This window comes from Heterodontus francisci, unplaced genomic scaffold (assembly GCF_036365525.1).
Source record: "Heterodontus francisci isolate sHetFra1 unplaced genomic scaffold, sHetFra1.hap1 HAP1_SCAFFOLD_58, whole genome shotgun sequence".
NCBI classification, from domain to species: Eukaryota; Metazoa; Chordata; class Chondrichthyes; order Heterodontiformes; family Heterodontidae; genus Heterodontus; species Heterodontus francisci.
In genome coordinates, this window is record NW_027142006.1 from 6564702 (window position 1) to 6571020 (window position 6319).

Genomic DNA, 6319 nt, shown 5'->3' on the forward strand with positions numbered 1-6319 from the left:
TATTAGGAAGCAGAAAGTGAGGGACAGACAGAGAGAGAGAGAGACAATGAGACTGAGATAGAGAAACAGACCACTTGTCTGAAATAAACACAAGAAATGCTGGAAATACCCAGCAGCTCTGGCAGCATCTGTGGAGAGAGAAACAGAGTTAACGTTTCTGGTAGTGACCCTTCTTCAGAACTGACAAATATTAGAAATGTAAAAGATTTGAAGCAAGGAAAGCAGGTGGGGGTGGGTGGGGGGGGGGGGGAAGAGATAACAAAAGAGAAGGTGTTGATAGGACAAGGTCACAGAGAATAACTGACCAGAGGTCAGGGAACAAAGGCCAACCGTATGTTAATGGTGTGCTGAAAGACAAATCATTAGTACAGAGAGGGTGTAAATAGACTGTAAAGCACAGAGCACTCCAAGCACAAGCATTAAAAAAATTAAAAAGCAGAAACAGTAGAAACAAACTAAACACACTAAAAAACCTAAAATAAAATAAGCAAATTAAAAAGAAAAAAAGGAAAAATAACTGCACATAAAAAGGAGAGGGCGGGGGGAGTGTGTGGTGGGTGCTGTCATGCTCGGAAATTATTGAATTCAATGTTCAGTAAAGGTTTTCCGTGTTATTGTTTTACTTTCTGTTACTCACCATCTCCTGACTGTGACCATTTGCCGTCGTTTTACATCTGCTGGTGGAGAGGAGGCGCTGCAGGAATGGTTTGACAAAGAGGAGAGACTGGGGTGAAACGTGTTTGCAGCTGGTTCAGCTTCTGTTCCTCTGCGCAACAAAGTGGTTTGTGAGACTTGTTGCTGATTGATGTGTTGAGTGGAAGAAAAAAGCTGATTGCAATAAAGCGTTTGAAGAAGCATGATGTGATTGTAGATAAACACTTGATGTTTTCAAAGGAAACAATTTGTGTTCCTACAAAACTTGAATAGCAGAGAATGGTTTCGATCCATCGACCTCTGGGTTATGGGCCCAGCACGCTTCCGCTGCGCCACTCTGCTACCGGATGATTTTAATTTCAATTGCCTATTGGTGAAATATGTTCAGTTCCCCAATTTTGTTTACAAAATAGGATTGTTGTCAGATTGCTCAACAACCCAGACTCAGCAACATACTCGCTGACCGACTCACCCTCACTGTACAATGGCACAAGGACACTGAGTAACAGCACCGACAATCAGGCAGGCAGAGAAAGACACACAGAAAACCAGGAAGAGATTTCAGGACCCAGAAAGGAACAGACAGAGAAAGTTGCTGAGCAAACCAGCAAGAGACAGCGAAAGATGGATGATTTATGGAAACGTGTTCTCTGTTAAGATGTCCCCTGTGTTCTTTTAAAGATATTTCCTGCTGCGTAATAGAATATTTTCAGTGTTTTCTGTTTTAAGCTCTCCCTCTTGTCCTGGCCAGTATTTATCCCTCAATGTCACTAAAACAAGTGATTATCTGTTCATTATCACATTGATCTTAGTGGCAAATTGGATGCAGCATTTCCTACAACAGTGACTATGTATTAAACGTCCTTCACTGGCTGTCTGGGTCTTTCGGACAGCATGAGGCTGTGTGTGAGATCCCAGTCCAACCCACATTCCCTGTGTGAGAGCCCAGTCCACCCACATTCCCTGTGTGAGATCCCAGTCCATCCCACATTCCCTGTCTGAGATCACAATGCACCCCACATTCCCTGTGCACGATAAAAATTTGCTGCTTTTCTTTCTTACGGTATTCGCTGTTGTGTAAAGATGCTCTCTGGTGTTATGTAAAATGGTTCCCTGTTGGGTAAAGATCTTCTCAGTTGTGTAAATATGATCCGTCTAGTGTAAAAATGTTCCCGGTTGTTTAAATATGTTCCCTGCTCTGTAATGTAGAGCTGAGTCTGCACTAATGGAATTGCGACAGTATCTTCCAGTCTGATACTGTATGAGGGCTGGAATATGATCCAAAGCTCAGTCTATACAAATTGAATTGCTATTGTATCTTTCAGTTTCACAATCCGGGTGAGTTTTAAACTGAAATCTCAGTTTGTATCTCAGGTTATACTATCTTTTAGATTCTCTCAATCTGATAACGCACTTTAGACTTAGACTTATATAGAGTCATAGAGTTATACAGTACAGAAACAGGCCCTTCAGCCCATCGTGTCTGTGCTGGCCATCAAGCACCAAAGTATTCTAATCCCATTTTCCTGCACTTGGCCCGCAGCCTTGTATGCTATGACGTTTCAAGTGCTCATCTAAATGCTTCTTAAATGTTGTGAGGGTTCCTACCTCTACCACCCCTTCAGGCAGTGTGTTCAGATTCCAACCACCCTCTGGGTGAAAAACAATTTCCTCAAATTCCCCTCTAAACCTCTTTCCCTTTACCTTAACTCTTTGCCCCCTGGTTATTGACCCCTCCGCTAAGGGAAGAAGTCTCTTCCTAACTAACCTATCAATGCCCCTCATAATTTTGTATACTTCAATGATGTCCCCCCTCAGCCTTCTCTGCTCTAAGGAAAACAACCCGAGCCTTTTCAGTTTCTCTTCATAGCAGAAATGCTCCAGCCCAGGCAACATCCTGGTGAATCTCCTCTGCACCCTCTCCAGTGCAATCACATCCTTCCTATAGTATGGTGTCCAGAACTGTACACAGTACTCCAGCTGTGGCCTAACTAGCGTTTTATACAGCTCCATCATAACCTCCCTGCTCTTATATTCTATGCCTCCGTTAATAAAGACAAGTACCCCATATGCTTTCCGAACCACCTTATCTACCTGTGCTGCTGCCTTAAGTGATCTATGGACAAGTACACCAAGGCCCCTCGGACCTTCTGTACTTCCTAGGGTGCCACCATCCATTGTCTATTCCCTTGCCTTGTTAGTCCTCCCAAAGTGCATCACCTCACACTTCTCAGGATGAAATTCCATTTGCCACTGCTCCATCCATCTTATCAGCCCATCGATACTGTCCTGTAACCTAAGGCTTTCCTCCTCACTATTGCAACATCACCAATTTTTGTGTCATCTGCGAATTTACTTATCATACCTGCTATATTCACGTCTAAATCATTAATAATTATGTATCTAATGTATATGTCACGATGCACTATGGGAATTAATACTAAAACTTATAAAATCATAACGTGAGTAAATATTGGGCTGGTATTTAATTTGAATCTCAGATTATCTTATTGAGGTTAATTCTGTAACTTTGAAACAGGAACCATGTGTCAGTTCTATGTGTCTTTAATTTGTAGCTGAGGTTGCTCTATTGTGGGATTGACACATTGATAATTTGATAGTGGGTGAGAATTTGGACTGGGATTTATGTATCTACCTGTCAGTGGTACTGAGTTATGGTAACAGGGAAACAACGTCTGTCTCTCCTGCTCTGTTGGATAGATGGATTGAAAATGTGTCTCTGGAACTATTTCTGCTGTCTGAGACTGTGGAACTGATGACCTGTCTGTGTCTCTGCGCTCTGTGAGTGATAATATACGGACTGTGTGTGAGAAGGAGCTGGTGACACTCTTCCTTGTGACTTGGTGGAGGAAACATCCCATTTACTCTGGCTTCTTCATTTATTTTCCTGTTGAAACAAAAGTATGTTTTACAACTCAAGTACAGGTGAGGTGGAAGATACAAAGACCATCAGCTTAATGTCTCGATTAATAATCATTATGAACGGCCACAAAGGAACCCCAGAGATACAAACATTATCAAATGTTTGGCTCCACTGCAGTACTGCAGCACTCAGGGTCTGTATCCTTAGTGTATTGGGCGCTATGACAACAACGTAATGATATGTAGACAGAGCCCAAACCCTGCACTGCTCCATGAATGGAAATATCCGATGGAGCAGCGACATTTGCACTGGTCAGATTTCCATTTATTGCTCCCATGGCATTAACCTGTTTAAAATGAGCCTGTCTTAGTTCTCACCTGGCGACTTACAGATGCTCTTTGTATAACGCCCCACACTCTTCCTGTCTGGCTCTGTTTCCACTCTTCACTGTCAAATATCAACAAACCGGCTGAGATTGGAACGAAACCAGGAATATTCACTGCTGGTCTGGGGAGAGGAAGCAGCATTGAATTTCAATAACAAATTCTTCCCATTCTGTCTCCATCCCTTTGTCCACACAGCCCGAGAATGGTCTCTCCCTTCCCCCACTCACTCCATGTTCCGAGACCAGTTCCTGCTCCATTCAGCCTCTTACAAACAGCCCTGCCTCTCCCTGAACTTGACCCCGGACTCGATGCTGATCTCTGAGTCTATCTGCGGACACGCTCCCAAAGCGATGTGCTGCTGGAAGGAGGCTGCTGTTTGCTCCCTTCCCCCGGGACCTGGATCTCTCCATTGGCGGCTGGGGGAGGGTAGCGCAGGCGCAGATTTCTGCAACAATTCCGCAAACAGAAACAAGGAAAATTTGGGGCAAACAATGAGTCCATTCGGCCCATCCTCTCCACGCCAGCGCAAAGAGGGCGATTCAGCCTCATCCCATAGTTGTTGTTATTCGACAGTGAAGTGTGGAAACAGAAGCGGACAGTCAGGATGTGGGGAGTTACACAAAGAGAATCTATTATAGGCACCAGGTGAGAAGTGTGAAGGACACATTTTAAACAGCGGCTGTTTGGTTTCGCTTGAACAGTTAGACCATGGGAGCGGGAACTGGAAATCTGACCTGTGTAAAAGTCACTGTTCCGTCGGTCAGTCCCATTCATGGCCCAGTGGATTGTTTCTGGATGTCATTTAATTGTTGTAAAACGGCCAAAGCCCCTGGTATGCAGTAGCTGGGGGCTGCAGGACTGCAGTGGAATCAGACACTGACTCTGTTTGTATTGCTGGGTTTCCTTTGTGATTGTTCACAATGATTATTCATTGAAAATTGTTTTGGTCACTTTTGTATCTTCTACCACATCTCTTCCTGAATTATAATAAATACATCTCCTTTCTACAGGCAAATACTTGAAGGAAGTAAAATAAATGTAATGATTCCTCGACACAAGGGGAAGTGCAGCCAGCTCCTCACACACAGTAAGTACAGTATCACTCACAGAGAGCCGAGACATCAGTTCCACAATCACCGACAGCAGAAGTAGTCAAACCGGCACTGATCCCAAGTTCCAGAGACATTTACTCAATCCAACAGTCACACAGAGCAGGAAAGACTGAAGTTGTTTCCATTTCACCCCAACTCAGTCCCACTGACAGGTAGATACATCAATCCCAGTCCAAAATCACACCCACTATCAGATTGCAAGGCACTGTGTCACTCTCACAAGAGAGCAGCCTGAACTACAAATTCAATGTCAGATGGAACAGACAAACAGTACCTGATTGTAAAATACAGAATTAATCTCAATAATGTACCCAGACTGCAGACTGAGCTACATGTTACACACCACTCCACAAATCTCACAAATGGTCAGAGTGGAAGACACAGTGTTCATTCCATTACTGCAAACTGAATGAACCTGATCTTACAAACAACAGATTATAAGATGAAAGGCCACAGACCTGAGAAATTAACTCTGCTTCTCTCTCAACATATGCTGCCTGACGTGCTGGGTATTTTCAGTATTTTATGTTTTTATTTCAGATTTCCAGCATCTGCAGAATTTTGCTTTTATTTTAGGGTTCAAGAAACATTGCATTGTGAGGTGAGAGTGACTGCCCTTGAAATCAAGACAGCCATTGACCTTGCATAGCATCAAAGAGCCCTAGCAAAACTGGAGTCAATGGGAATTAGGGGGAAAATTTTTTTTTTAAAAAAGGAAGTTAATACCAGGCATAAAGGAAGATGGCTGTGGTCGTTCAGGTCAATCATCTCACTCCCAGGACATCACTGCAGTAGTTCCTCAGGGTATTGTCCAAACACCAACCATCTTCAGCTGCTTCATTAATGACCTTCCCTCCATCAAAAGGCGAGACGTGGGGATGTTGGCTGATGATTGCACAATGTTCAGCACCATTCATGACTCCTCAGATACTGAAGCAGCCCGTGTCCCGATGTAGCAAGACCTGGACAACATCCAGGCTTGGGCTGATACCTGGCAAGTAACATTCGTGCCACATAAATGCCAGGCAATGACCATCTCAAACAAGAGAGAATCTAATCATCTCCCCTTGATGTCAATGACATTGCCATTGCTGAATCCCCCACTATTAACATCTTGGGGATACCATTGACCAGAAACTTAATTATACCAGCCACATAAATGCTGTGGCTGTCAGAGCAGGTCAGAGGCTAGGAATTCGTCAGCAAGTAACTCACCTCCTGTCTCCCCAATACCTGCCCACTATTTACAAGGCACAAGTCAGAAGTGTGATCAAATATTCTCC

At 43.7% G+C, this 6319-nt stretch overlaps 1 non-coding gene across 1 annotated transcript; it reads right to left on the reverse strand.

The window, feature by feature from the left end:
- Nucleotides 1-924: 924 nt before the first annotated feature.
- Nucleotides 925-996, reverse strand: trnam-cau (transfer RNA methionine (anticodon CAU)). Its single transcript has one exon. It is a non-coding gene; the product is annotated as a tRNA-Met (tRNA).
- Between the last annotated feature and the right edge of the window lie 5323 nt (nt 997-6319).